A 12,690-nucleotide genomic window follows, 5' to 3' on the forward strand; every position below is an offset into this window, starting at 1 on the left:
TCTAAGACACATGGATCAATAACACTTGCTCTATTTGCTAATTTCACTTCATAGTTTAATGCACTAGCAAGCAGTTAGCTTCATTTGATTCACTCCCTTGATTTTGTAGAACATGCAAACCCAACAACTGCAGCCTCAACTAACAATAAGTACTTAAAGCTGCCTTGGCACTGTATGACTTAAAAAGGAGTTTATTAAAGGGTCAATGGTTATGCTTTTCAGACAGTCATTGAAACTAAGCTTCTTTATTACAGGCAAAAGCTGCAAACAAAGTGTATATACTTTTCTATCCTGACCTACAATGAATTCCAAATCAAGTTGTAGGATTTCCGTGGAAAGGTTACGTTGCTGTTTAAAGCTATTATGTAAGCACACGGTAAACAGCTTCACTAAAACAGTCACGAGTACAAATTAACGCCAACTACATTTCATTTTACCCCTCTGTGGTAGATACTCCTTCATTGAAATTCACAATGATTCATCTTTCATGACACTAATGAGGGCTGAAGAGTAGCTGAGAAGTAGATTTAAACTACTAAAATTATGATTTTAATCAATCATGGTTGAACATTTATTTTAAGAAAAACAACTAGTAACCATAAAACTGGTCTTTCCTACAACTACAGCAATTTCCATAAGCTGATGCGGTGTCTTACATACATACATTTAATAAATAATATTGAATAGCAAATCTTACACCTAGCAAGTGAAAAGCAACAGTTATTTCTAGTTCATTAATATTTTATTTACATAATTTATCCCAGTTTCTAACCCAACAGAACAGTACATCATTTACAGAAGAAGTATATTTTGCTGTATTAAAGCTGAATTAGACTAATTAGTTACACAAACTGATTATTTATCAGCATAACTTTCCAGGTTTTGGAAAAAAAATCTTACTGTCTTACAGAGGTGGAGGGATGTAACATTTCCCACCTAGCTATCACAGACTAGCCACTGAACTGAAAATGTTCAGATTCTCAAGACAGTAGCACAGAGAGAAAATCTCCACAAACCAGTTCTAGATGCACTGCAAATTATTTCACTAGCTCCATGGCTCGACTGGTTAGAGTTTTGGCAACTAATACTTTACATTCTTATTTGTAACTGAAGATGTTTTAGTAGGTTATAGCATATTTAGACATAAACATATTTGTTTACCCTGTATAAACATCTGAAGAATTCAGGTTAGTGATCCAAATTAAAACCAATTTTAATTTTTGTTAATCCACTGTGACCAAATATTATTTCAGCCATAAATTCCATTTATGAAATAATGCTTTTGTAAACCTTAAACCAGCTCGAACAAAATTTTTAGGCCTTAATTAAGATAACTTTAGCATTTACAAATAAAGCAAATATGTATTTCTAACCTGGTGCTCAGCAAGAGGTGATCGCAGAACAAACTCAGCAGCAGCTCCCACTTTTTAACTATAAAGATGATGCCAGTAGGTCTCTTTCCTATAGAAGGAAATAGAAAGGAGAGGAAATGCAGAAAACCAGTAAAATTTAGAAACAGTAGCACACGTAAAGAGAAATGTTACACTGATGACCCACAACATGACAAAGCACCACTGAAGAATAAGCCAAAGAATGCTGTTGTTTTTTTTTTTTTTGCTTGTACCATATAATCCCTGGAAGTGGTACATGCCATGTCTTGCCCAAGTATCTGTAACACTGACAGAAGTTTCCAACTTTCTCAAAATTACATGGAATAATATTTTAATAACCCGTTTAAGCAATTTAAAGCTAATCAATAATTTAAAATGCTGTTAGAAACTGAAACTATCGTCCTTTATTACTATTTTAGAAGATTTTGCCGTAGCTAAGATGACTTAAGCACAAAGGTAAAGAGCAGTCTGCAGGTACAGACAGTTTTCTTGCTTATTTCTGCAAGAGCAGTGGGTGTGACTAGGAAAGTCACGGAGGCCTTTAGGTTTGCCTGAATTCAGGTTGAGAAAGCCTGCTTCACATTCAGTTTAGGAGTTAAAAGTCGTGTCATCCTCCTCCCAGAGAACACTGCCCACTAATTGCATCCACTCAATCGTTTGTAATGCAGTGTTAAGAAACAGATCTGTGGCCATGATTTGATAGACATTTTTTTCAATGTCAATGTTAACATAAGGAGCAGTGGGGAAGCTGCTGCTGCTGCTTACCAACTTGATGCTTTCTCAGTACTTCCAGGACAGCCACTTGTGCAGCCTTGCAGTAAACTGATAGGCTAACAAAAATGTTGTTCTTAACCTCGTTCACTTCTCTGAGAGGATTCACAGTGCATTCCAGAAACAGTTGTCTTGGCATAACTGAAAAAGAGGTCCTGGAAGAGCTGATTGCTTCTAACACTGACCCAGACTCCAGAAGATATTTACATCAAATCATTCTTTAAGCTAACACTGCCCAAAGAATGTCTTTGTGTTTTGTGGTTGGGTTTTTTTTTAAGTAACTAAGGTAATGTAAAAGAGACTGTCCTGAACCTTATCTCAAAGTAGTACAAGAGCAAAGGAAGATGTGTTAATCTTCCTGGAAAGTTATAGGAGAAAGAACAAGTCAAAGTTTCTCAGCACTGACAGGCTGGGGTGGAATTGCACTAACAACTCAAAAGAAAAGTTGCTACATTGAGGAAATGATGCAGGAGAGATCAGCTGAGAATGGACCACAACAGCCAACAGTTAAATGAGCACAGGCTGCAACAGAACTGCAACCAGTTCACAAACGGGCTTCAGAGTTACAACCCAACTCACTTTTAGCCAGCTGGCCACCAAGGAGTCTTGCATTCCCTTCCCAACTTCCTACAAGGATACTAAAGAAACAGATCTACACACATATATACTTACAGATATATATAAAAAACACAGAAAAATAAACAAACAGTTCACAGTAAATCTCATCTTCTTTCCTTTCACAGCCAGCAAAGGGTATTTTGATAATATTTCCTTCTGTTTGCAAGGAGGAGTTAACAGTCTCTGTTTAAAGTGAAGCTTTAAGGAAGTGAGTATATGTATCAAATAGTTCCATAACAGAAAATTAAGGCCAGTTATAATCACAATAAACTTGCATTTTGGTGCTCTGCAGGATTTGGATGACATGCATTCATCACCGAGATTAAAAAAACGTTAAGTAGCTTCTCTGCTTGTGTATGTCCATGATTGAAACACTTCAGCTAAAAAACCTTGATGACTGGCAAGAGTTGTCCATTTAGAGAGCTCTGGCTCACCATTCTGTTGTTGGTTACTACTTTCAAGTTACTTAAATGTTGACTTAAATGCTGACTTTTAATAATGAAAATGTTTTTCCTTAGGTAACATGGGGATGAAATTATATAAATGCATATTATGCACAAATGTATATATACATATAGGTATAAACCAATAGCTACTGTGCTTATACTTGGCATGTTTCAGCATGAAACATATTTTGAAATTGACTTGAAACACAGTCTTAAATTACTGTATCTCTTTGCATGAGACACATGAGTTTCACACTAAAGGGCACTATTTTTATCTAGCATTAACACTTCATGATGCGATCCCTCAATGAAAGAGGGTTCTCCTGGGCTGACAACTTTTGAGTTAGTTAAAAAAAAAAAAAAAAAAAAATCAAAATTAGCGTCAACATACATGGAAACAAAAACCCTGGCTATTAAACTGCCCTGTTAGTGAAGAGAGTATCAGGCTAGACTCAGGTGACAGCAATTTACTCCACACTTTGCAATTTGTACACTGAGTGATCTCATGTAAATCATTTTGTCTTTGGTAACTCAGTTTCTCCACCTGAGACTATATACTGAGCTTTGTATAAGCACTTCCAGATCTCCTGTTGAGAAATTCCACATACCAGATGGACTAACAACTTTATTAACAGCAACTAAAAAAGTGGCTGAAGGTTTTTGCTGCAAGTATAACAATTTCAGCTTCACTAGGGATGGTAAACAGCTTGAGGTTAATTTAGTTGAGGAATTCCATCTTGCAGAGAAACATCATTTCAGAGAGAAAAGAACAAAAACTCACTGCAGGTAAAGTCTAAACACTGAATGAAAGAAACTTGAACCAGAACAGAGACTTCACATGTGACAATGGGCAGGGGAAACTCTATCTTCCTATATATTTTGTATGAAAACAGAACAAAAAAAAAATTACCATCCATTCTCAGTGATCTGTTCATTAAAGCTAAAGATTAACCATGCCATGAATGAATGCAGTCTCGGTAGTGCAAGTCCACAGCTACATGACTATTTTGGTTCTATGATGTGCTCAGCTCTGTAAACCCAATGTTCCTGGACTGTAGACCTGAATCTCAACAGACCTGAGCTGGACTAGAAGGTATGCAGGTTAGCACAGCAAACCTAATTCTACTACATTCATTGCTAAGCTGGAGTTACTGAAGTAACCCAGACTACTCTAAAGCTACTTAGGTATATCCACAGCAAACTTACAGGTAAGGGAAGATTCATTAAGAAATCACACCACCACAGAAACCCACAAAATTAATTTTAATTTTATGCTATATTTAAAGTAATTAGCTTCCCTGAAATCTGCAGAAGGGGGGGCAGACACTCAACTGCTGTGGAACTGTCCCTGGCCACCAGCTCCAGCAAGTACCCATCCCACTGGCGTTCTATTATTCCAGGTATCCTATCTACCTATCCTTTCCCATCATCCTAGATGTTAAGAGATAATTGTAGCTACTATTAGTATATACTCCATAATGCCTGTCAAGATTGAATCACTTCCAAGAAAGTTTACAAACTAATTTATATTCTGTTATTATTTAATATTAATTTTGAAGTGTGCTCTAATTTCTTATTTTCTGAACCACAGATATCAAATGAATATCCCTGATGTGGCATGTTACACCAGCTGACAGAACACAAATTTCCCATTAAGCTATGGGCAAAACCTAGTTGCTCCAAGTCACACTAAGTGATTCAGAAGCAATTCATTTGCAAGCCAATTTCTGGATTGTCCTTCTTCCCATAACACAAGCTCACAAACAGTGCTCTTCTCAGCAGAATCTTCTTCCAAGTGCACTCCCTATAACCAAGGCATACAGTACACCTTGGACTCACAGGGGGTGAAAGCTTTAAGATTAATACAAACCTGTCACACTTTTCAGCTTGCCTAGCACCTTTTCAGCTACATGCAGCTTTCAAATACATTTGCATAAAACTTCTTTTAAAAAAGTCTATCTCAATCCTTGTTGTTTTTCTGGTTTTCTACAGCGTACCGGAAACAAGTACAACTTTAAGAGATGACATCAGCACACATTCAGATTTGTGAACTGTTTACAAGTATCCAACTATACCACGTAAATTTGTTCTGAAAACGATACTTAGGTCTGCTGCATACTAGAAACAGCACTGTTAATTTTGATTATCGCTCCTTTTCTACTTAATTCTGCGTCATCTTTCCTGACACGGATTGATGACTCCTCCTCCTTCACGTATCCCAGCCGGTGCTTCGCCCTCGCTTCCCTCCGCCCTAATTCCAGCCGTACGCTGCTGGCGATCGCCGCGATGCTTCGCTCCAAAAGCAGCGGCGATTCAATCTGTGAAGCCCCTCTGAAGGGACACAGCCGGCTGCTGCCCGCAGGACACCCTCCCGCTCGGAGTCACCGCCTGCGACACGGCGCCCCGAAGATCCAGCCAGCGGCTGCAACCCAGGCGCTGCCAAAGCGAAGCACGACGGCTGTTCTCAGCCGGGAAGGAGGCAGGGCCGCCCCGAGCCCGTGAGGCGCCGAGGCCCAGGCGGCCCACTCCAGCGGCGGGCCTCCCCCGGCGCCGCTCCCCAGGGCCCGGCCGCCTTCTGCCGCCTCGCTCCGTCCGGTTACAGCCACGCCGCCCCGGCACCGCCGCTGCCCCAAAGCGCCCAAACCTTATTCGGGCGCAACCAGCACAACCCCGGGCAGGCACCGCCAACCCCACTGGACCCAGCGTGCTCCCCGCCCAGGCCGGTGCCCCATGGGGAGAAAACCGCCCCCCGGCGCTGCCAGACCTGCCCCGTACCCCCTCCCGGGGAGGGGACAGCGCCGCTCCCGTCCCCACCACCCGCCTCCGTGCCCGGCGCTCGGGCCCACTCCCCGCGGGCCCCGCTCCCGCCGCCGCCACGCAGAGGCGGCCCCACGCCGCAGCAAGGCCCCCGCGGGCCGCGCCGGGCCCCCAAGGACCCCTGTGACGAGGGCGCCTGTCCCGCCGGGCCCTCACCTCCGCGCGGAGCCCCCTCCGGCCGCGCCGCCTCGGCCCGGGCCGCCGTGAATCAGCCGGATTTCATTCAAACCGAGTCCGCCCAGGCCTCCGCAAGGACTTCCCGGTTCAAAGGGCACGCGCCGGGGACTTCCGGTTCCGCCGCCCAGGGAGGGAGCTGGCAGCCATGGCAACGCGGCCCGCCTGGCAACGGCGCGTGCTGCCGGCGGGCCCGCGCTTGGAGCTCGCGCGCGGTAGCAGTTCCGGCCGTTAAACCGCCCTCTGTGCCGGCCGCGAGCGGCCGCTGCAGCCACCGCCCTTCCTTAGGGAGGCGGAACAAGAAAGGAGGCCTCTCCCGGGTGTCGTGGGGTCCCCGGCACACCCGTGCAGGCCAGCCCCAGAGGCGGCGAGACTAGAGGGCGAGTTGTGGCCGGCCTGGGCCTGAGGCCACTGAGACCCTGGCGGCAGTAATGAGAAGGGGCCTGAGAAGCCTCTGAGGCGGCAGGATGCTATGGTCGCACCCTCGTTGTCCCTTGTGCTTGCTGGATTGTGCACTAGCAAATCCATAGCTGTCACAGTTATGTGGAGCTTTTGGGAGCAGAGACTCTCAGAGGGATATGGTCTCTAAGTGACACGGAGTGGAAAGTGGCACGTGCTGAACTGAAGCACTTAAACTGCTTTGCTGTTAAATGCTGTGGGTTAACTTTGTCCATAGCTACGAATCAAATTGCAGCTGATGTCACCTGTGCTCAAATAGCGAGACACTAGGATGACTGAAGAACCAATGAATGTGTCATCAAATCAATAAAAGAATGATTACTGTCATAGGAACAGTACCACATGTAGTCCTCTCAAAAACAGTATTACAGAAAATAAGAGGGTTTAGAGACGAGTAATAAGAATTGTCATAGGTATAAAAACAGCATAAGCAGAAATGGAAATGAGAATTTTTGCCATACAAAGAAGAAAAACAGATAATCAAATAAAAGCATGCATGCTGGTGAATGATGCAGAGAAGCAAACTGGACTTTCTTTTATCCTTACATTAACACAGGAGCAAAACTTGTAAATTAAAGGAGGAAAATACAAGGCCGAGGAAAATACAAGGCCAAGGAAACACTTTTTCAGACAATACGTGAACATATGGAGCTCAGTGCCTGAGGAACTTATTATGGCTAAAACAATACAATTTTTTAGAAGTTCATTTGTATCTAGTTACTGAAATACTACAAATATTTTAGAAAGTATTGGACAACTTAAAAACCTATAAAAGCAATTTATTAGGACTGTGTATAAAGTTTCTACTGTAAATAACCAAGAAGAGCATTATGGTTTGTTTTTGAAAGCTCATTTAAGGATTGAGAATGTAGTATTAGAAGATGGTCAGCAATTTCTGCTCACAGACAACTACATGGAAGCAGGTGAAAAGGTAGTATGTTATGAATTATACTGAAATAACCTCAGACCAATAGTCACCCCTTCCATGACACTTTAGCAGACTCAGAAGTTTTAGGTTTTTATACTGTGATGTGTAAAATGAATCAAAAGGAGGAGAAAGTTAATTACCGTGATACCTGCTATTCTGCTTTTTAAGAGGGGCAATATTTTTGAAAAATTCCTGCAATTGTCTCTTCCATCCCTTTTCAGATCTTTACTAGACTGAGGGAATCACAAGAGTTAAAATTTCCAAAAGATTCTTAAAAAGCTAAAGGCTTAAAATATAGTTTACATTGTGGGTCAGTCATTTCTTTTTCATGTTACTAATGCAAAACCTATTAGTGCAGTTTATTGCTGCACCCGCAGACAAATTATCCAGAAAAAAAGAGTGAAAGGGGGTGTGTATGTGTGTGTGTGTGTGTATGTTTATCTACATATACTTGTCTCATACAAAAGAAAGCTTGTACCCTTCTTCAAATAGGCTGTTACATTCTTTCCTGTTTTAACTTGGCAAAACTTAGCTCCTACAGTCTTGAGACTGTATTTTGAGACTTTTGCATATTTTAGTGTTCTCAAAAGTCATTAAAATAATTATGTGGTCAAAGGTTCTTTATTTTTTTTGAGATTATATTAATGAGGTAAAGTATTAATTCAGTGAACTGAAATGCATTATGTATTTTCCTGATTCGTACTATGTTTTTGAGAGCAATCCTTTTATTCCTTCATGTCCACTGGAATTCGGACACCTTAATGGGAAATACTCATTGTACTTCAATTCTCACTCTGCAGTCATGTCTTTAAGGAACTCTGCACTTCTGAAAAAGGAAAGAAACAAAAATATTTATGAAAAGTGAGCAATTCCATGGATTAATGTGTATAATAAGGAAAAGCAACATGGATCTTTGTAATTTGCTTCTACTCACTGACTTAAATGAGCTATGTCATTTCAAACCATGTGAAGATTTGGCCCTTCTCTTTTGAAATACAAAGTGAAACAGACTTTCATTGTTATTCCTAATTACATTTCAAGTCATAGTGATACCAGACGGTTCAATTTAGCAACAGTTTAGCAAGAGTAGGCCTCAGAGTAGGCTCTAAAAGCCTGCTCTGTGTTACCTTTACACAGAACAAACTTTCCTGTCAATAATTTTCCTTTTAGCTAGAATAATAACAATAGGTTCTGAAGTAAACTACATGTTTTGTAGATAAAGTTTGTTTATGGGATTGATAACAAGGTTCTAGTAAATAATGATTCATGCTGTTTACGCTTAGTCCCAGAAAAACAAAGGTCTCTGCTAATTATATAAGGCCAAAAGACAAAACAAAACTGTAAAGAACAACTTTGTGATGTCTAAATTAATTTGATTCATAAACTCTTGTGTCAGAGGAGAGATAAGTCCAAAACGATATCTTCTTCTCGGGAACACATGTACTTGTAAACAAGAAGGCCTCAACCACGCTTGCGCACAAGCACGATTTAAGGGGGATTGGGACCACCAGCGACCCCCAGAGACCACCAAAGACCCCTTCCCCAATTTAGTACGCATGTGTAAAGACGTTACGTAATGCATTACATAATGTGTTATGTATAAGTTGTTTTTTAATTGGGTGGGTTTTTCCCTTGGAATTGTATATAAGGGGCAAGCTTTTGTTCCTAGATGTGCATGCTAGGAGGAGAGATCCCCCGTGCACCCAGCGCTGCAATAAACCAATGTCGGCTTTCTAAACTATCATTTGTTTTGGAGAGTTTTCTTGGTTACTATTTTCCGGTAACAATAGTATTGACTTTTTTAATATATACATTTATTGAAAATTTATAAATAAATATAGTTACAGAAGAAGAAAAAAGAAGAAAATAGGAGAAATATTTACATTAGAAAGTATAGTGAATTAATTGGATATATAGAGGCAGTATCATAGTTGGTACTTATGACAGATGGTATTTTATATTTTGATATAAAAAAGATATATTCTTAATCGTATATGTCAAAGAAAAGAGACCATATGTTGTTAAACACTTCCAAATTGTCATCTAATCTGAAGGGCACTCTCTTACATGCTACTGAATCCCTCATTGTTTTGGTCTAACCAGCACTAATCCATAGAAGATTTTTATTTATTTTTTTTGCTGTAATGCAGTGCTGAATGAAAATGTTCAAGATTTGTTCCTTTTTTTATGACTTGGATGGCTGTCATAAGTGATAAAAACTTACTTTGTTTGGACCCTTACATTCTTCCAGTTTTCCCCATACTAACCTATCCTTGCAATCAACAGAGATCAGACTTGCTAAGAGATCACACCATTTTTTCCTAACTCCTGGTTTATCTGGTATATGCTTTTCCCCCATGTCTGCTAATGATTCAGTAAAAGCAGCAATATTCCTGCAGCTCTGTAATTAATGAGTTTAATTTTACAGAGCTGAGTGACAAAATTGAAGAGTTGTATGTAGAACACGAGGAATACACTGAGAGACTAGCCACAATTTTCTTGCAAATCATATGTGTAAACAAACAGAATGTTGTTTGTGCCAGGACAGGAGGAAGTCTCCAGGAGTTTGTTATAATATTAAAAAAAAAAAACAAAACCAAAACCAAAAGCCCAACAGAAGATAGTTTTAGAAAGCCTGGGATTAGAATACATGATGCACTGGATTGAACAAAACATTAAAGTTGTGGACAGTTATATTTTCTATGTTTAAGCATGTAGAACAGAGCATAGGAAATGAATATACACTGGGGAGTATAAGAGCCGACATCATCCTTGTGAGGGGCTAATAGAGTCAGAAGCAGCACACTTCTGTGTTTTGTTTGTTTTTTTTTTTTTTGCTTAGAACTATGTTTGGTAGTCAAACACTGAGAAAGTAATAGAGGGATAGTAGTTCCTTAAACTGCAGCCTTTTACCCTGAGAATGGACTGGAGCTCTGTCTTGGCAAACCTGAATATGGGAAAATGGTTTCTTCTGTCATACTTGGCAAGCACTCAAAACAGTTAGAAGTGCTTACGATGACCTCTGTGACATCCCCAACAGCCTGTAAAATGCCTGATCAACTCTTTGCTGCATACAGACTAATAAGAGGTCTTGTCACAGACAAGGAATAAAATTTTACAAGATTGGTTAAAGATAGTATGTAAGAGTGAGATTACTTTTTTTAGTCTTCTGAACAATTCTACAATAAGCTGCAGAAGGCTGTTAGAGGTTTGAAAGAAGCTTCATTAATCATGAAGCATATGATTATTGAAAACCTGCAAACAAAACTGTTTTCATCTCTTCCAGAACATAGACCTGTCCATTAAAGTATGACAAGTATAAACCTAGATTAATTTGGGTGAGAAGAATGGTAAAAATGTATTTCGATATAATCCATCCCAGTTTAGAAGGGAGAGAATATTAAGAAAGCAAACATTACCTACAGTGAGCCATAATACCACTCACCTCAATTGGAGCCAAAAGATCATGTTTATATTGAAAGTTTCAGTATTTGCCAGCCAATACAAGTTTCATATACAGTCCTAAAGGAAACTGGACTTTTGTCTTTTTATGTCTATTTAAAGTGATGGCTGAGTTGTGAGAACTATCTACAAACCATCTGGAGAAGATAAGGCCAAGAAAAAATCAGTCTTGCTAGAAATGCTTATGTTGGGGGTGTCTATGGAAAATTTTTATGAGGAAACAGAGAAGTGGGTTTGTGTCCCTGGCAATTGCAAAGGTGCTACTCCGTGAGAGACAGATTATTTAAATAACTGTATGGAAGACTGCAAATTGAAGACCGTAAATTAAGAGAAAGGTGGTATGGAAAGTGGACATACTGTGTTTTTTTTCTGGATTACTGTGGGATGGAATGATGTTCTACCTAATTCTTTTTTTTTTCTTTATTCAGTGGGAGTTTTTCCCCTTATTTGTGACACAATAAAAATAAATTTTACACTTCCTTTAACACTTAAGATATTTCTGTTGTTGGACTGAAACAGTCCTTTACAAAAGTGCTGTGTAATTGGTATAATGCTTTTCACCAAAGTCAGGTAGTGAGAGCCCAGAAATAAAGACTATTTCAATCAATTCTGTGGCCATGTCTGTGTTAGGAAGTAGTACAGACTGGTAGGAACAAATCTGTAGGGCTAAACAGGTAACCACACTCTATTTCTTTCATCGTTTTTCACTTTGGATAGCTCTAATTGAGTCCCATAGAGTGAATGCCCATTTGCAACCAAAGTGTATTAAGTATGTACCTGGTCTGCAGTTTTTCATATGAAAGAATCCACTTCTAGCCCTCCCAGACAGCTTCACGGGGCAAACCAAAGCACTAAAGTGCACCAGAACAGAGTTTTGCTTTAAAGGCACACTCTGGATCAAAACTTAAACATTTATGTAGATGAACGATAAGTGTCATCATTTTTTTGTGGCAAGAATTAACGCACAGTATGGAAAGAAAACATGGCAGAAAGCTGAAGAAGAGTGAAATGAAATTGAAGAAGGTGAAGTCCTCCACATTGCTACACATGGCATGCCCAAAGCACTTGGTATATACAATATGTTCTATGGAGAGCCTGAGGGACCTGTAAACTGCTAGATAAAACCCGTTCAGTGAATATTTTGATCCTCACAAGAATGTCACTTGGGAAAGGCACATTTTTTACAAGAAACCAGCTGCCAGATGAGACCATTGACCATTGTTAAGATCTTTAAAATAAAGCCAAGTAATGTGAATTGGAGCAGTTAACAGATGGATGAATTACTTGTGATATAAGTGATAACCAAGTCAAAGCAAGGTGAGAAAAGGACTTGACATTGCAAAGAACAGCGGATATTTGCAGGGCTAGTAAAGACTGCTTCCCAATAAAAGTGTTAGCTAGTGGTGAAAGGACTGGAGAATATCTAATTAAAAATGCATACCAAAGCATAGAGAGAGAATACAAGGGTAAACAAATGGCAGAGACCAGACTTGTTTTCAATAGATGTAAAATCAATCAAAACATGGTGAAAAGGTCCTGCACAAGAGGTTCAGTGTCCTGTATACAATGAAAGCAGCCATTTTGCAGAGAATAGATTGCTTTCCACTCAACTTGTAAAGATATG

At 40.0% G+C, this 12,690-nt stretch overlaps 1 protein-coding gene across 2 annotated transcripts in view; it reads right to left on the bottom strand.

The window, feature by feature from the left end:
* Positions 1–6,331, bottom strand: part of PSMD14 (proteasome 26S subunit, non-ATPase 14) — a 49,108-nt gene extending 42,777 nt beyond the window's left edge. The window contains exons 1-2 of one of the 2 annotated variants that reach the window (XM_068407689.1): positions 6,200–6,331; positions 1,374–1,461 (exon numbers count right to left, since the gene is read on the bottom strand). The gene's annotated coding sequence lies outside the window, so the exon portion shown is untranslated. The remainder of the gene's footprint in view (positions 1–1,373; positions 1,462–6,199) is intronic. The other variant, XM_068407688.1, reaches the window with a different exon arrangement.
* Positions 6,332–12,690: the final 6,359 nt, after the last annotated feature.

The sequence above is a fragment of the Nyctibius grandis genome, chromosome 9, assembly GCF_013368605.1.
Source record: "Nyctibius grandis isolate bNycGra1 chromosome 9, bNycGra1.pri, whole genome shotgun sequence".
Classification (NCBI taxonomy): domain Eukaryota; kingdom Metazoa; phylum Chordata; class Aves; order Nyctibiiformes; family Nyctibiidae; genus Nyctibius; species Nyctibius grandis.